At 40.6% G+C, this 19,760-nt stretch overlaps 1 pseudogene across 1 annotated transcript; it reads right to left on the bottom strand.

The window, feature by feature from the left end:
• Nucleotides 1-9,360: 9,360 nt before the first annotated feature.
• On the bottom strand, nucleotides 9,361-11,883 carry LOC147892593 (putative beta-D-xylosidase 5 pseudogene; annotated as a pseudogene). The gene is made up of 4 exons (XR_015542312.1): nucleotides 11,839-11,883; nucleotides 11,273-11,733; nucleotides 11,046-11,143; nucleotides 9,361-10,784 (listed from the first exon to the last, which is right to left on the bottom strand). The product of XR_015542312.1 is annotated as a putative beta-D-xylosidase 5 pseudogene (transcript).
• Between the last annotated feature and the right edge of the window lie 7,877 nt (nucleotides 11,884-19,760).

Here is a 19,760-nt window from a genome sequence, read left to right as displayed (position 1 = left end):
GAGACAGGATATTCTAGACATATATCCAAACACTCAGATTAGTAAAGATGGTGGAGTCAAGATTTTGAGCTTGGAAACAGATCTCCAAGATGTGCTGAAGAAGACCATTCACTTCTTTCTTGATACATGAGGCCTGCAAGTTCTGGTAGGTTCAAGCAGTAGTAGAACTGAAAGGACGTGATGTATCTTTCTCAAGGGCAATCTCCAAGAGCGTATTAACCAACCTGAAGAACTGCATGGATGGCAAATACCTATTGTCATCTCAGTCCGCTGAAGTTGCAATGCACCTTATGGAATCTACCCTCAAAGGGATTTATGAGCAATATAATAAGTAGATGTCTCAAAAGGTGACTTTCTACTAGGGAAAGCCACCGATGGAGCAAAGGTAGTGCAACTTGAGAAAAGTCTCAAGGAAAGTGCAGAAGCCAAGGTAGAGGAGGAACAAGCGAGGGCCTTGTAGGCACAAGAGCAAGCTAAGGCCGCTACAAAATTGGTCTACATGGAAAGGCATAGAAGAGAAGAAGCAGAGAAGCACATGAAGGAGCTCCAAGATAGGCTCGAAGAAGTGAGAAATGATGGGGACATGGTAGACAAGTAGCTAAAAAAGATGTGAAAGGATCTTGAAGATCAGAGACCCAAAAAAGGAGGGTCTTTACAAATGGCTCTGCAACACATGCAAAATGCATTGAACATTGAAAAAGACCAAATGATGGAGCAGCTGAAAAGGGAGAATGCAGAAACCAGGAAGGTGATGCAGGAACTACGAGAGAGCTTCAAGGCTAGGAAGGATGGGGCAGAGAGCAACTGGGGTGGAGAAGACAACAAGGCAGCTCCCTAGGCCAGGCAAGATGCAAAGAGCCGCCATGGTGGAGCAAGTTCCAATCATTGCGGTGGAGCAATTTGTAGCATCCGCGGTGAGGGTTGTTTTTTCGAATAACTATTGGAAGTCCACATAGCAAGCTGAAAGGAGGCTACAAGATCAAAGTCTATGTGGGTTTTGCAACAACAAACATTCCTGTCTTTGAGTTTCCTTATGTACCAGGGCTTACAATACTCAAAGCTCCTCTGCCCAATTGAAATTTCTTGATTCTGATCCACACACTTGAGATACAACTCCATCTGCTGACTGAACATGCAGGAACAATAGAACAATGAGCCCCCTTTTTACTACTATTAAAGGAATACAAAGCACAGTCTAATTAAAGTATATAATGAAGCAAAACAATTTTCAACCACTGTGCTGGTTTAGGACACACAATTTCAATCATCAGGCTGGTTTAGGACAAATTTAGGACAATCAACCACTAGGCTAGTTTAGGACACGTTTAGGAAAATCACAATTTCAACCACTGGGATGGTTTAGGACACTATCAGTTTCAGCCATTGGGATGGTTTAGCCTGACGGTCTCAACTTCACATATTAAATAATAACAAGTATATTGCTTTTCATTTCTAAATTTCACCATTAGAAAACAACAATATATTGCTTTTCATTTTTTAATTCCATAATTTAATAGTGGTATATGAATTGAATAGCAGGAAATTAAATTTAACGAATTTAAGTATTAAGAAACACAATAATTTCAACCACCGGGTTGGTCAATAACTAATGTCTGCTCAACCATGCTAGTTCAGGACATATAAAATAACTGGTGATTGAGCTGAAGCAGCCACGATTGCATGATGTTCCAACCACTGGGCTGGTTTAGTAAAATAACAATATATTGTTAAATATATTGCTGTTCATTTTTGCTCAACCATGCCATCGGGTTGGACAACAACTAATGTCTGTTAACCACACTGGTTTAGGACAATCACATAACTAGCAATTGAGTTGAACCAACCTATGGTTGCATGATGTTCCAACCACTGAGATGGTTTAGGACAATCACATTTAGTCCAAGCCTGGTTTAAGAAATGAAACAAGTAAACTATCCCAAAGCTCAATCACAAAAAACCATCGATCTAGTTTAGGCACCAATGATCTGCGTTGCATCTAGCATGTGTATGATGTACTCCTCAAACACCTTATGTCCCATTTGCTTCTTATAGATGTCCTTTTTATTTGAAGAAAATCTCATATTTTCATGCCAAAATGTCGTCATTGTAGCCATGACTTCCGCACTTGGGCTCTCTCTCCTTTTCTTGTGTTTTGTTGAAGCCCACAGACTTCTTGGATCAGGATGATCATGCATTGCTTCTTCTCTATGCTCAACTACTGGGGCCATGTTGGTTCTTTTGATTGACAATGCCTTCGACATTGTGCACCCAAGCGTTTCCTCTTTGTTTTAGGGGACACCAACATAGCTAATGTCACCCTCTTTGCCACTAGTTGATCTAAGCTGTGCACCCTTTTCACTTTATGTAGGCCATTTCTCAGGTTAGAGAGCATCGCCTTTTGGGCATGCATCTCTCGAGGTGTTGGTAGGGTTGTTAGTCTACAAACTTTAGGGTGTAGGCTAAAGCTTGTGAAGACTCGAGACTAGTAATCACCTCAATGGCCTGATGTTGTTGCCTCGAATGCTCCCACCAATCTTGATACCACACCTCGTGTTCTTCGCTTTGATGGCAATGATCAAATGCGTGCATCTACAACTGCTTCTTGTTGTTGCTCTGCAAGGAGTCTTCTTTCTTCTCATTGTTTCTCCCTTCGTAAATGTTGCAAAAGTGTCTTTCGTTGCTGATTTGATACCGTGCCATCACTTTCCTTGACTTGCACTTTGTTCCTTGTGCCTTGACCTGGATTTTCAACTTTCCTGTCTCAGAGCCTCTATTTGCTTCGCTTGCAAGCCATGGCGAGCTGCATGTTGCCATTGATGCCATGGCCACAATTAGTTCAGAATAGACCCAGAGACGCTAGCTGTGGTGAGGCAAGCAAAGAACAGAAGACAACTTACCCGAAAGAAGACAATGGCAAACCAAAGTTTGCATAAGGTCACGTCGAGGTGCGCGCCGATTGCAGGGCATTTGGGGGGTTCCATTTTTCGAGCAAAAACCCGCGAGGACGAGTGGACAAAAGGTAGGAGGGGTCAAAATATATAGGCTCAAGTCATTTTTGGGGAGCAAAAAAATCCAAAATATTTCAAGGAACATGTAAGTAAATATGAAATACTGATAAATAGATATAGATATAAATATACCTTTATATAATATACATAAATAATGTCCAAGTGGTGACTTATTTTATCACTTTCAAAAATCCTTTCCTTTCCTTTCACCATTGGTTGGATCATGAAATTTTGAGCAAATATCCTCTTTACAGTTCCTCAGGATGACCTAAGAAAATAATATAATACTTTTTTAATAGACCCTTTAAGTGTATTTTTCCAGAGGAATATGGTTTGAAGAGCTTGCCCCAACCCTATTCTGCTGGCAGAATACCCTTGGAGAGCCTATGCAGTAGGGGTCATAACATTTTCTCCTTATCTCAGATTGAGGAGCTGTAAAAAGGAAAAATGTTCAAACTTTCATGATCTATGCAAAGGTAGGCTTAAAATTATTCTTTTTATAGTTATAAAAGAGAAAAAGTGAAAATTTCAAGATGTATATGAGAGTTGCAACTTCTCCCTAATTAATATTATGGTAGGAAGGAGTTTAGTAGAGACCACATTTCTTGAAAAGTACTTAGGTTTGGAGAATTGGGAATATTTTTAAAATCTGTTCCTTGCCTTCCCATATTTGATAATGTATTAGAGATTAATTTATGATTGATTATAATGGCCTCAAGTATGAGGTTTCCAATATCTTTTTCCTACTCATCCAAGGAATATGGTATACATTGTTATATGAGAGCTTCAAATATGGGATTGCTAAAGATTAGGGAAAATCTTTTAAATTGATTTAATTACCATAATCCTCAAAAGGGAGTATGGTAGGGAGGTATGTATAGGAGTTTCTAAAGTGTTCACTATTTGTTCATATATAGATGATGTTCTCTAAAAGGAGGGTTATAATGTAAAATAAGTAAGTATATGCTTCCATAAATGAGAAATTAAGAAAGAATTGTATATTCCTTTGAGAAATATACAAGCATGGTTGGTGTCAAAAATTATCGCTCAGACTTTTCTACTCGTAGGTTTTTGCTCGGAAAGTGTGCACATCCCAGGGTGTTTATAGGGCAGGGGCAGGTTGCAGGTACCTAATCTTCCAAGATTTGATGGGCAGGAGGTGTGAAATTTTGATATTCAAGGGAGTAGCATCCCCCCCCCTCCGATGATACACATCATTAGACTTGGATATCCCAAACAAGTGCAATGTGGCCTAAAATGCTTCCAAAAACAAATAGGCCAAAGGGCACGCTATCGAGTTTGATGCTGTGTATTGTTAAATGCAATGACCTTTGGCATGCTTATGATCCATATAGCAAGCAAGTGCATGGAAAAAGAAACAATTCAAAATTGTAAATAGTGTTGGATTTATAAAAATATCTTTGCACATGCACTTTTCCAACTTCTTCCATTTTAGGGTGAATCTAGATACCAATACCAACAACTATCAATGTTTTAAGACCACCATGCACTAGTACCAATAGTTTTGAATCCAAAATTTCAACCCGTTTTGGTTATCAACAAATCAAAAAAAAGTTATGGAGCGTGCCCTCAAATGGGTATGCACCACTTTAGCACAACATTGGAGGCCCATTAACCCATGCATAATTATCTCATTTAGGTGTTCCCTTGGGTTAAAGAGAAGCTCATGTAGTGTACTTTAGAATGATTACTTGGTTGCATGTACATATAAAATAAAATTTTGATGTTTTTGAATAAATTTCTATATCCTATAGTCTTTAAGATGCATGGTTCAAATGCAACATAGCACTTTTAATGGTTCAACCGTCTTGTTCCAAATCCTTATTCCATAATTTTTTGCTCTCATGTTCAAGTTGGAAGTACTACAACTTGAAGACCAATTTTGCCAAATTCCATAGAGCAATGCATAAGTTATGGGTCATGCAAGATACCTATATACATAAAAGTCCCTGAACCTCACCAAAAATGGCTACACCCAAGCAAACAATGACCCATATCCTAGATTTTGGATGAGGGTAGTAACATAATACATATTGAGTTGGTGCACCAGTAGAAAAAAGTCCTACAATCCCTACATCCAGAGAGAGAACATCTCCAAACCTATATAAATACCTGATGATAGAATGAAGCCCACACTCTTTGGGGCATTGTGTCGAGTTCTACTTTTGTGTTATAGATGCAATTGTGATCTCCAAGTGTCCATGCTCCCTTGCACTCTCACGTCCAAAAGCATGTCCTACCCTTGTCTCCTACTCCCCCCTCCTCCAACCTTACAACTCCACCTCCCCCTCTCCTCCTCCCTTCTCCTCTCTCTCTCCCAACCCGTTTGCTCTTACACCTTCTTTCTCACCCACTCCTATGCTTCCCCTAAAACCTTACCCTCTTAGATTAGGTCTCAAACCATTGTTCTCCAAGATTGATGAGGGAGATGAGTTCCACCATGTACTATATTTTGAACCATGGATCTCCCTTCTAACCTTGAACCTCCTTTTGGACACCGAAGCCTCCTTCTAGACCCAGAAACTCTTTCTAAACCTTACACCCCCAATGGAGGAGAAATAATTACCCCAACCATGTTGTTGAGTGTCCTTTCACACAAGCATGCAAAATGTTTGCTTCTTACACTTAAGCCTATCTCTTTATTTGGAATACACCCCAAGGTCCTAAGCTACAGTATACTACAACAACAATGACATCAATATATTTGTAGGTGAAAAAAAGCCTTGGAACCCTACACACCTTGCTCATTTGTGAATGATGCCATGGAGAAATAGGCTTGTTGAGGATAACATGCCATTATGTTGAATTAAATTAGAAACGCCACCACTAATAGACTTTAAATCAAGTGAAAAAGTGTCTGAATAATCGTATGATTGTATAAGTGAAAAACTCTATGTGTGTGTGTGTTTATGTGCCTCACGGGAACCTTTCAAGCTTTCCCATTCAAACATCAGGGAGTTAATGTTCTTAGGGTGGATTCCTCCTAATAGACTGTTGGTGGTATTTTCCCTCGTTTCCTGAGTTGACTAACTATCCCTATGCCCCATCTCAAGTTGTGAGTACACATTTGTAGAAGCTACCTCTCATGTAGAAGATGCTCTCTTGCAGTACTCGATCTACTATGCAAGGCTTCTACTAGAAACAAGGTATTGAGGAATAGATGCCAACATAGAAACTAATAAAATAGGGTGAATTGTGATGTATTGGGTGGTTGAGCTATACGGAAACAAGTGCTTGTACACTTAAATAGAAAGAGAATAGACTACTAGTTTTGTAACAAGAGATGTCTATATTACTAGAGGCCAAACTGGCTATAGTAGCTTATAGCTACACACACACACAATAGACCTCACACTAGAACCTTTTCCTTAGACTTGCCTGGACTTGATCAATACTCACACCACCTAGGTGAATGCACAATCAACTGTAGCCAATCGTAAAACTATTTTAATGGTGATTTTGGGGTCGCTACATGATCTATCTGTGGGTGAGATTTTGAATTTGGGGTTGACTCATTCTCTCGCTGAAATTTTTGCCATTGTAATGATTGCGGCATTGGCATAATAATGAAATGGAATCTGTCAAATCTTTTTGTTATTTTTGAAAATCATAGAGCTTAACACAAGTCACTACATGAGCAGTTTTGCCCTCCTTTGCATAATCTCTATATTGCATCTTTGTGCATCATAATTCCCAGTCTATTCTCCATCTACCCATAGCTTAGCGCCTTTCATCTACCTACAACTTGTCCCATCATCTATATGTAGCCTCTTTGCACTATTCTAGACTCATGAAGATTAGAGCATGCAGATCTAGACCCAAAAATCGATGAAGATTTAGATTCATGGCAACTACGCTAGTCTAGACTCACAAAACTCCATGAAAATCTAGATTTGCAACCATGGTGCTAAGAAGGTGGTGATACTGACTTGGAGCAATCACCACACTAGTTCTTGGAGTTATTTAAGTGGGTTGGTATCATCTTAAACCAAGGAAAATGTATTTGTTATTTTGTTCATATATTTTGCATCATTTTCCATTGAGGGGTCCCCTTTCTTTTTTTAATTTCACAATATTGATAGGATTTAGTATACTTTTATATGTTTTCTTTTTAAATTTGAAATAGAAAACTATAAATCTTGGCGAAACTTTAATTTTTTTTGCATAAAAATTTCAAATCACAGAGAGTCTTTCAAATATTTATTTTTATCACCATTAATAAAGTTTACCTTCTTAATAAAACTAACTTGAAAAAATTATCCATGGTGCACAAGGTATCATACACATAAGAGACACACATGGATGTTAGAACACCGCAATGCATATTTTTTGACACTCGTGCATGACACCTAGGGAGAAACAAGGAAATACACATTCTCAACTTTGTAAATGGCATATGATAGATATGATACTTTGCATGAGACTTAAAGTAGATAAGATAAGTAATGTGCAAAGTTTCTGAACCATTGGAGTTAAACACATAGGATATAAGCATGGTGAGAAAGAAGAAAATATTCATCTAAATGGTATGCAATGGGTGTGATACCTTGAATGGTCCTTAAAGTGGATAAGACTAAGGCATGTGCAAAGTATCATACCCATAGGCAATAAACAGCATCCCAATGTGTATACTGTGACACTCATACATGCTACATGGTGAAAACAAGGAAAAATGGAGTTGGGAGGGCCATTATATGTAAATGCTCCACATCATGTGCATTTAAGGACTAATTAAAAAAACCCCTTATCTATGAATGTCTCATGAAAAAAAGGCACCCTTTTTTTGTTAAATATGTGAGTAATCCTGTAAATGTTACCCTTCTATATGTAAAAAATGGAAAAAATGGATTTTTAAATCCCTTCCATTGAACCCAGGTGCTATGCTAACATATTTATGAGTGATGCCCTGAAAAATGCATGCTCTACCATGGAATTATATCAAATGGATATAGTACTTTACATAGGTCTTGAAAGTGGGTAAGATCAAGACATTTTGCAATGCAATAGGAGAAAATAACATGTGCCCTCAGATGGGACAAGGCAAGAGATATGAGCATGATGAAAATAGTGATAAAAAATCAAAGTGCATGCTAGAAGGACTAAGTTACTATGTGTGAGATGTGAAAATTTTAAAAGCTACCATGGGTAAAATTGATGGCAAAGCTTTCCTTCTTAATCATAGACTTTAATTTCTTAATGGTAGCACTATGAGGACTAAAAGATTAGAAAAAAGAAAAAGGAAAATTGGCCATGTAGTAGGTTTGATATTATGGATTATGAAATGTAAACTTCTTTAATATGGTCTATTGCACTTATTGCAAAGAGGTGCATGGAAAAGGAAGCAATAAAAAATGATAAACAATATTGGATTTATGCAACAATCTTTGTGTAAGCATTAATTAAATATTTTATACTACATCTAGTTTAGATGAATCATGAATATGCAATATTACACTCTAATTTTCAATTGTTGTCTCCTTTAGATGTGAAAAAGGGTCAAGTAATGCACTTTTAAATGATGCTTGCAATGATTTCAGAAGATATAAAATCTGCAATATATATCAACGATGTGAATCTCTTGCAGGTTTAGTTGCATGTGTAGGGAGAATAAAATGTTGATGTTTTTGAATAAATTACACTTCACATGCACAAAAGCATTTTCAATGTTTTTTCGCTCTTATCTTATGAAAAATCCATAAAAATTTTGATCTCAAATGTGTAGATTTTGAGCTAGCAAGTTTATGAAATTTCATTGAGAAATACAAAAGTTATGGATCAAGCAACTTACTAATATGCAATATGTTTCTTGATGATAAAAAAAATTAACTACACCCAATCATTATTTGGCTGAAATAACAAATCTCTCTCTCTCTCTCTCATATGTATGTATGTATGTATGTATGTAGGTATGTATGTACGTATCTAAGTAAGTAGGTAAGTATGTATGTATGCATTCATGCATGCATGTGCACATAATGTGTGTGTGTGGCATACATAAATGCCCCCCCCCCCCACACACACAAAAAAAAACACACACACATGAATTCCATCCTAAGTAAGAATAATATGATCAATCACTTGACAATAATGTAATCAATTGAATGACATCTCAAAGCTTGAGTACATAAGGAAGAACAATTACTTTGCATAACAAAATAATCAATTGAATGACATTTCAAAGCTTGAGTACATAAGGAAGAACAATTACTTTGCATAACAAAATAATCAATTGAATTACATCTCAATGCTTCATATGAATATTCTCTAACCACAATGAGCATTGGAACAAGTGTATATATTTATTGAGTTCTCAGATCAAAAAATACAACTTTCAAGCTGCCTGCGCGGTAAGCATAACAGAAACAATAGGGGGAAAAGAGGATGTGGAGGTGGGGATGGAGAGGGAGTGGGAGCCAAGTGGGAGAACACGTGTGTGGCCATCGGGGGCAAAAACTGTCAATTGCTCACACACCTCTAATGAGAAGGATGCATTAGCAGACATGCTAGTAGGGACCCACACACGTTCAAATCCAAGAAGTTGGCGCATAGGTGCTCCAAGCATGCCATCAGACCTTGGAGGATGCCACATAAGGAGAATAACATGGGAGCCATCTACTTGACCCTCATTATGTACCTCCACATTCACGTGTAGCATGGGACATGAAAGAACCTTTGTAACATCAACCACATCACAAATGGTTGTGGAATTAAGAGTGATGCAAGATGGGTTGGTAGAGGGGTCAGAAGTGGCGGTGGTGAGTTGGAGAGTGAGACTTGTAGTGGGCAAGGTAGAGAGGCTACTGGAGAAGTTCGAGTAGCTGAGACCATAACCAAATTCATAGAGAGTGGAAGCTGAAGAGGAATCATTGTGAAAACGATACGTGCGGCCAGGGTAGCCAGTGGCGGGGTCAGCACGCATACGCATGTCAATCATGGGCCACGCAGTGTAGCTCTCACGATACCACGTGTTAGGGAGGCGTCCGGCAGGGTTATAGTCACCAAAGAGAACACTAGCAAGGGCATCACCCCCCATCTCACCGGGGTATCCAGCCCACAAGATGGCATCGACGGCAGGGTTGTCATGCGCAAAGCCGATATCAACTGGGCCACCAGACATGAGAACGAGGATGACGGGTCCATGAGCAACGGCAGCCACAGCATCAATGAGAGCAGGTTGATAGCCAGGTAGGAGTAGGGAGGTACGGTCATGGCTCTCACGCTCGAGGGTTTGGTCGAGGCCCATGACGAGGACAATAGCATCCGAGGAGGCGGCAAGGCCCAAGACCTGGGACTCTAAGGGTGGACCACCGGTGATGTTGCAGGCGACGCCACCGAAGCAACCAGGGGAGTAGGTGACGTCGGCATACCGAGAGATGCCGTGGAGGGCAGTGGAGGGGGAGCACGGGAGGCCGGCATAGTTACCGATGAGCATGCTAGCAGAGTTGGAATTAGGACCAATGACGGCCACAGAGATATTCTTAGAAAGAGGCAAAACGTGGTCCTGATTCTTGAGGAGAACAATTCCCTGCATGGCAGCCTCAATGGCAAGCTGTCTGTGCTCCTCTGTGCATACATGCTCTGCACCCAAAGCACCCCATTTCTGCTTCTTGGGATCTCCATTGAAATAGCCAAGCCTCATCAGAGACTCGTACAAATATGATAAAGCTTCGTCCACTTCTTCCTCCTTCACTAACCCTTCCCTAACTGCCAACTCCGTCCAGTTCGATAAGAACGTCCCACAGTTCAGATTCAGCCCTGCAATATCCATTTAAATTTCTGTCAGACCATACTTCGCTTGTAGATTTACTTAATAGCCATGCAAGTAATCGTTCACCCATGCAGTTTGTACGCAACCCATTGATTGTGATTCGTGAAGTTTGTGACGTGGTTCTCGATGCTTTTTGATCGATGAATAATATCGTAATTTGCGAGCAAGAAAGGTAATACAAGACAACCGAATCCCGATCATGTGAAATTTCAAGAGACTCGATTCGTAGAAAGTCGAGCAAAACATACCTGCACGTATAGCATCTGCTGCAGTTCCCTCAGGTCGCCTGGTGTAGTGCACGTCCTTATACATGACGTTGAGCGAGTCACAGTCCGAGGCGATGTACCTGAACATTCCAACAGAATTATTGACATGAAGTCGGTCTATATGTACGTTCATGATACTGGCTAGTATATAAGAGAACAACAGCGACGCCTTGTAACACTTAGGCCGAGGATACATGAAGTTAGCTTACCCGTTGAGTCCCCATTGTTTCCTAACCGTCTCCTTAAGCAAGTTCTCGTCTGCACACGCTGGAATCCCGTTTATTCGGTTATAGGAGCACATCACACAAGCTGCATCTCCTTCTTCGACGCACGCTTGGAAGGGTGGCTGATACGTATCTTGTAAATCTTGCTGAGTTACAATTGCGTCAAAGTGGTAGCGGTCGAATCCTTCCCATTGGTCCAGATCGTAAGCGGAAAAATGTTTGCAGCAGGCTCCCACTTTCAGAGACCTCCCTGGATCGTTGTCTTCTATACCTTGCAGGCCTCTTACGAAATTGACGGCATATTTGCTGGCTACGAGCGGATCTTCACCCGGAGTTTCCTGTCCTCTTCCCCATCTGGGATCACGGAATATATTTATGTTGGGGCTCCAATAAGTGAGACCGCTTTGCCCAAGGTTGTACATGGCTCGCGCTTCAGTAGAGATAACCTGCAATAGCATAAACAGTAAGATTCCATCGTTTGCCATAGCATAAACAGTGATGCTCATTAAGTAGCCAAAACTCTGGGTTCATAGACCGCAGAGCAAGTATACCTCGCCAATCTTTCTCCAGAGAGTAGTGTTGAACGTAGCTGCTGTGAGTATGACTTGAGGAAAGCTGACAGCTGCTGGTATGCTGCCTCCGAACTTGGTACCAGGGCCCGTGTTGGAAACTCCATGGAGTGCCTCCGACCACCACTCATACTTGGGAATCCCCAGTCTGGGGACGCCATGCGCAGAGTTAACCAATTGTCGCACTTTTTCGTAAAGAGAGAGTCGTCCCACCAAGTCCTGGACGCGATCTTTTGTGGATAGAGAGGTGTTGCAGAATGGATAATAAGAAAACGCGGGGGCACAGGGGTAACGGAGAGCGTGAACCTCGGATGGGAATGGAGATAACAAGAAGAGCAAAACAATAAAAGCAGCGGTGCGCTCCATAGCTTTGAATTATCAACTGCTGATCTTTCTTTGCTACTGGGTGCAATGTCTCGCACGTACAAGGAACTACAAAATTTGTGAGACAACAATTGTTGCGCTTACAGTTAGAAGCTCTCTAAAATCCATCTCTCGTTGCTAGATTTGCCTGAAAGCTCAGTTTTTGGATTTTTTGTTTCCTTGCGTAAACTTGCTTGCTTTCAGTTTTTCACTCCTGTGATCAGCTAAACATGTCTGCTTTCGGCTTTCCCGCTTGCTGCTTTCTCGTTACCGTTTTGCTTTCGGATTTTCCATCCCACTAACTTTCGGCAGCTTTTCTAAAAGCATCCGTAAGCAAGGGTAACTACTTCTCAGGTTAATTGCCTGATCAGATTCGGTCCCCACACAAATCCGACCTTGTACGTCGCAGGATGAATGGATCATGTACATGATCGCATGACTTGTAATTCTCCTTGTGGAAAATTTCCGTTTTAAAAATTTTTTTCCTTACCAAATAATTTCCAATTAAACAATAATAGGACCACCAATAACATTTGTTATGGCACCCTGCATGCATCAATAGACATCATGTCCCTAGAGGTTTGATGTTGAAGTCTAGTGTCCTTCGGGAGCTCACTCTCGCTATGGTTCAAGGCATATGGAACTGGATTTCATCGAGTGATTAGCATAAGTTGAGGTAAACGATGAGATAAAACCTTGCATTAGGGGAGAAATGGGGTCCAAAAGAGCCTCCAATTAGTGTTTCCTAATTTCAAGGGATTAGAGAGTGATTTGAGGTGTACCAATGAGAGTGCTAGAAGGTGTGGAGCAATGGTATGTTGAGGTAGAGGGTAGGCAGGCCTACAAAGAGCCCCTATTGGTTGCTCCCCTTACACTAGGGACCACCCAAACCATCCCCCCTCTCTTAACCCATGTTTGACCCTCTTACCAGGTGCACCTCCCCCACATGAGCCCAAAACTACCTTCAATGGGATGGTAGGGAAGTTCTGGCTAATTTTCCTTCTCCCCTCCCTCTATCTAGGGATTCTGTCCCCCACTGTTCTGGTCCAGCCTCCCAAATCACTCCATTTGAACCAAATCCCACACAGTTTCCCTCTTCCCCCTCTTTCTCTGCTCCCTCCTGCTCTGGCTTGCTTGCTGCAGCTCCTCTCTCTCTCTCTCTCTCTCTCTCTCTCCCCCCTCTCCCTCTCCTGTGCCTCTGTTGGAGCTGCTTTGTCCCTCTCCTTCTCCCTCTCATGTGCTTCTATTGCTGCTGCTATGTCTCTCTCCTTCTCCCTCTTTTGTGCCTATGTTGGAGGTGCATTTCCCTATCTAGGAGTCCCATTCTTACTGTTGCAACCTCTGCAAGCATGGTGAGGAGCAAGGCTACAAGACCACGCAATGTTGTGACCTCTTGTGTCTTCCACAACACTAGAAATGCATTGGGTGAGTTGATTTCTTGCACCTATAGCTTAAATGACTCGATAGTGATGAAAGGATCAGCCAAAGGTCCACATAAGCTTCCCAAGGGCAAGAGAGGTGACATCTTGCATGAGTGGAAGGGGAGCATCTTGAAGTTTAAGTTTGGGAAGAAAGGATGGCTCGCAAAAGTGCATATGTTTACATGGGAAAAAATATGTGGCTTCCTCCATCATTCAATCAATCTAGGATACCATCACACTGTAAGCCTTTCTATCTATGTATCTTTTTCACCTGTAAATGTAATGAGTCCATTCGGAAATTTTCTGTTCGGTTTCTAAGAGCTCTTATTCATGGTGGTAGATGTTTTCCCTTTGGACTTCGAGGAGTGGGAACTAGTTGAATCATTCGTAGGCAAGTTCACTCGTGATTCATGAGGATTTAGGTAAGCAAATGCATGCTGGGTAGAAGTTGGCCTCTTTGTAAATGAAGAATGTGTATTGGTATAATGCAACATACATCACTCCAATGACATCATCCAGCTATGGCCGTCTGCAAACCATTGCACAACCACAACTTCAAGACATGGATTGCAGCAATGCGGACTTGAGGACATTGCAATCGTATAAGGAAAAGATTGCAAAGGATGTGGGCATGGCCATGAAGTTTATAGTTGGATCCAAATGGGCAAGGTTATCTTTGTTTATGCCTTTGTACATTTTTGCTTCTTCATTTCAGAATATACATATGCATAGAACAAAAACTATGTGGTCTTGCAAGTGTGTAGATGAAAATTGTCTTGAAGATTTACTTGGGATAAATTGGGAAACCAAGTCAGACGACCAAAAGGGTGATGTGTTTCCATGTCACGCATGTAAAGACAATGTGGTTGTTAGATACCATTTGTCACGCCAAATGTTGTATTTAGCTTTTCAATACATGCACTGGAAGAAAACAAATGGCTGGTGGCTTTCCCTAGACTCTAATGATGAAGACAATATGGGGGTAAGTTTGTCTATTGATGTTGAAGAGGGAGAATATGTCAAGAATGTGAATGTCACGTTGCAATGGACTCTAAGGGATGTGCGAGAACACCTACTGGTCATGGAGGACGGCATGTTAAAGTCCTTCTACTTTACCTTAAATGGTGGTAAGATCAGCTGCCATGTGAAGAAGTGCATGCATAGTGCCAATTTCATTCCTCCTGCAACTTTGAAGATTGCTAACAATGTGTTTGACTAGTGCAGCATTTAATTTTTTGTCTGTCAAATCCTAGTTATTGCTTCAAAAGATGATGGATGAATAAATTAAAATGTTATTTCTTTTAATGTTTTCTCCTTTCAGTTCATGGTAAATGTTTTTCAAAAAATTTGGGGATTTTATGATTAATTTTAATTTTTAGGGTTTTGATATATATTAAGGGGTAAGAGCCCTTTTTACATCACATTCTCACTTTCATGTTTAGAGAGCCATAGAAACTCCCATCCTCAAAAGTTACTCCCTCCATCAGCTACTATTTGCCATGGATTCAGCTAGAACTGCATTCCATGACTTCATCTCATGAATTGCATTTGCAGATCGTGAGGAAGAGCTATTTTTAGTGTTTGATAGGACTTTAGATCGATGTCCTAGGCACATATATGTGAGCCACCCTCAACAAGGTCAGGTGAAAGTGTCCACCTCCAACACAGGTCAGGAGAAAGTGTCCACGTCCCAAATGGAACATCACATAGGACCTGGTTCCATCAACATTGCAAATGAGGAAGGGATAGAAGCCGACAATGCTGTAGTGGTAAGTCCGAACAATATTTCTTATTTTGATGTTCTTTTAGTATAATTTGTTTTGTCGGTCTTCTCGCGATGGGGTAATGTTCGCAACGCATTTGGGCAAGATCATTCTTTGGCCCATTAACTTAGCAAAGTTGCAAAGCATATCATAGTATTTCATAGCAAATTTTCTCCTCGAGGTCCTTCGGAGCTGCTGAAGTGCAAGGCATTGTCACATGCTATCGAATACTCTAACATTACTTGGAATGCCAACAAAGTCATTTTGGTACACCACTTGGCTGCTATCAATTCCTTTGGATCGAACATTCATGGCAGGGCATTGACATCAATGGCTATGTCTTTGGCAGCAGGAGAGGAGGATGTTAGTGCTGTTGTGGCTAGATTTATATCTAGGAATCCACTAGGGGATTCAAAGACCCCTTTTCTCAATGTACTCGACCTAGCCAAGAAGAAAGATAGCCTGTGAGGCCTTTTGTATATATAAACATATATTGAAATAGATATTTCAATCGATACATGACTACATGTCTTTATTATTTATTTTAAGTTATCGTTGCTCGTCATGAATTCCATTGTATTTTGTTTAAGTCGTTGATGATATATTTTCTCCATCATTTTAATTGTGTTAATTTAATACATTTCTAGAAAATTTAGTATCATTTTCACCAATTTTGGGTATCACAACAAGACAAAGCATCCACAGACGTGCACACAGACGCATTTACTGGACTAAAAAAAAACTTATGGGCGTGTTTATGCGCACGTCTAGAGACCCACGTCTAATGGCGTGCCTATCACTAATACACACGGATCCTATTGCGACGTTCACATACCGATGTTTAGTGCCCACTTAGCGTTAATCGTCGGTATGAAAAGCAGGGTTCGTAAAGCGTCGCTATATAGCAACTCTTGCTAAAAGTCGCTATATAGCGACTATAATAAAGGTCGCTATATAGAGACTTTTAAGCGTCGCTATATAGCGACACTGATATACTATTTTATAGCGACGTTTTTCCAGAGAGGTTTTTTTTTTAATATAGGCCTTAAAAGTTAGTTTTTTCCAATGACAAATTTTTTTAAATTTTCATACATGTTTGAGCTCATAGAGAATAAAAAAATGAGAGCATGTACATCAAGCCTTTGAAGCTCATATATTCATGTCCAAGTTTGAGATGAGAAAAATCAATTAAGAGCATTTACATCAACTGTTTCATCTTGAGCCAAGTCAGGCACCAAACAAGTCTATCTCCAACTCTATACCGAGTTGATCTCCTATATCATCATCATACTCTAGCATCGTACATTCATCTAAAAGTATTTGATCATCTTCTTCAATAAAGTGTGGTGATTCTTGATGATTGTTGTCTTCTTCCTCAATATTGTGATCTCCATCTTCCTTCCGTGCGATGTCATTATGCGCATCTTCCTATTGGCTCATATGGTGATCTACATCTTTTTCGCTACATTCATCAATTGGATTCGGCATTGGTAGTGGCATCTCCATATCCACATCTCGATCTTCAAAATTTTGCTTACTTCGTGGTGCAACTTGGATCACGTACCACCATCTTGGATCAGAACGATCCGGATGAAAAACCACCTTTATTGAAGATGGGTGCCAAATGTCTTCAATTATATATATGAAATTATGCTCAAGCGCATGTATCAATGGACTTTAAAAACGAAAGTTTCGATTAATTAAATCATTAGTATGCACGTGCTCACACTGCTTGGGAAGAACAAAAGTATCACTTTGATCGGCCCAATGTTTGGTGGAGTCTATTGCAAAGAGACCGCTACTATCTTTTCTCACTATCGCATGGGGACCGTTGTAAATACTTCTAAACCATTTTACATCAAGAATGAAAATAGTAAATTGTCTGAAATCAATTTCATAGATGTCGCATATGGTTCCACAATAATCCAACTGTGAGGAGAGAAGATTGGTATCTGAAGCACTTTCTCGACTTTCTCGGCTATCTTGTGTGAAGTTAGCCATGACTCCACAATCATACGTGACTCTCTTTGAATCGATGCGTTCCATGCAAAAATGTCGTCCATATGACCATAATGCACTGTACTTTTTGTACTGTAAAAGAGCATCATTAAAACAATGAAGATGCATCTATTTTATAGCATATATTGCCACAAATAATTACTTAATTATGTCAAGAGGTAAGAAACTTACATGCACCATACATCCAGATGATAACTCTCGCTCACGCTTGTTTATTGTCTCTCCATCACGTTCGGCTTTATGTAGAGCCAATTGTAGCCAATCAAGTGACATGTGAGTAGGGAGAAGAGCCAGATCCCGTGGATATGGTTGTGATTGCCTGTACATTACTCTGAATCTTGTCCTTGCATTTATTCTTTCTGCTTTGGCCATTTCATATCTCTCAATCCACTTCTGTATCTCAGGGCTATTGAGGATACAAAACTTATTGAATTTCTCCATTTGCTCTTCGATCATCTTTCTTTCAATCCCTTTTCCTTGGGAAACCTCGCCAACGATGTGATCATCATCCTTGTTATGCCAAGCTTGCGGCATATTGGGATCCGTGGATGCAAGAAACTCTATGATATATACTAATGACTCTTGCACAAGCCATCCCTCAGCCATGCTTGCTTCCAGTCTTGCTCTTTGTCTTACAAATCCCTTTAAAGATTTCATAAACCGCTCGAGAAAAAACATCCATCGACTATGAACGGTACGTGCTATTGCCACCTCATCAACTATGTGCACAAGCAAGTGGACTTGAGTTGTCATAATGCTCGAGGGAAAGTGCTTCTCAAGTAAGCATACGGCTTCAATGGATTCCACCCTAGCCTTCTCGATGCTCGATATAGAGATCTCTTTTTGAGATATCCACCTATTTCACATGTCCATGTAAGGTATTTTCATAATTAGTCTACAGATTAATCAGCTTAAATTGAAGAAAATAGATTCAATGCGATTTGATAGTAAGCATACCTCACAATACCACAAATCTTGAATATAGCATTTCTAACATCTTCTTGTACGCACCCTTGTATTGTAATTGGGAGGATGAACTATCAAAGCAACAATGAAGTCATGTCAACAATATAACATAATAATAATTACGCTAATGCATCTTGATTATGGGTACACTAATTCTACTTAGAATACCTGTAAGACCTTGTGCCAATCGTGGGACTTGAGCCCACTAAGCTTATTGTCCTTTGAAAATGCTCCTTTCAAGCAATGCATGTACCATGTCGGTGTTTGAAAAGAGGCAATGTCTGCCTTGACCGCTGCCTCCTCCCTCATAGAGAGGATCCATGTTGCTTTTGAGAGGACAACTTTTCCCGAAGCATGCACTTGGGGCCACAAACGAGACATCCTATTCATAGCACGCAAGTCTTCTCGCACTTCTCTCAAGTCCTTGGAACCAACCAAGTGTGCCCAAATAGTAGCCCCCACATTCTTGAAGATATGCATGGGATCCAAGAGATGATTGATTTGTAACTGACCCCAATAAGGAAGCTCATGAAAGATCGATAGCCTCTTCATACCAGGAGGAGGTTCCTCTCCATTCGCCCTCCAAGCTTGAATCCAGTCACTTGCCTTCAAATATGATGGTGGTGGATCAAGCTGACCTCCACGTGCGAGATGGTCGAGTGGAAGGTATCGAGCATGACCATAAACATTTTTCCTCATATGTTTGGAGTAGCGAGCATGCGATTTTAGAGCCGGTCCACAAACAGGACAAGCATGGTACCCACTTGTAACAAGTCCTGCACGCGTGCATGAATGTGTTAGTACAAGACATGCATGCGAAATAGAGCCAAAAAAGCATAATCCCTCATTGTACATGTAAAGACACAACCACGTACTTGCGCACTCTCCATATCTTGGGTAGTCATGCATGGTCCACATCAAGATACCCCTGACCAAAATATCATTGGTATGTCTAGGAGCTCTGGAAATATCAAAGACCTGCACTCCTCTCCATAATATCTGTAACTCCTCTATCAAAGGTGCCATGTACACGTCCATGTTTTTTGCCTTGTACTTTCCTAGCACACGTAGTGCAAGCATGAGGTGTCCCTTTTTTATTGTTAGCCATGGTGGGATATTGTAATTCACCACGACTATTGGCCATGTCGACCAAGATGTCGAGCGTAGCCCGAAAGGATTCATGCCGTCCATGGCTAGCCCAAGATGTAAGTTGCGTGGCTCCCTCACAAAGTCTGGCCACTGATTATCTATGTGCTTCCAAGCTACACAATCTGCGGGAATACTCAATGTGTCATCAGTGGACTGATGAGATGCATGCCATGTCATCAACTCTGCTATGGATTTGCATCGGAACATGTGTTGTATTCTTGCA

Source organism: Dipteris shenzhenensis, chromosome 16 (genome assembly GCF_047967505.1).
Source record: "Dipteris shenzhenensis isolate YYH24624 ecotype China chromosome 16, Dip_SZ_1.0, whole genome shotgun sequence".
Taxonomy (NCBI): Eukaryota; Viridiplantae; Streptophyta; class Polypodiopsida; order Gleicheniales; family Dipteridaceae; genus Dipteris; species Dipteris shenzhenensis.
This window is presented reverse-complemented; position numbering and strand designations above follow the sequence as displayed.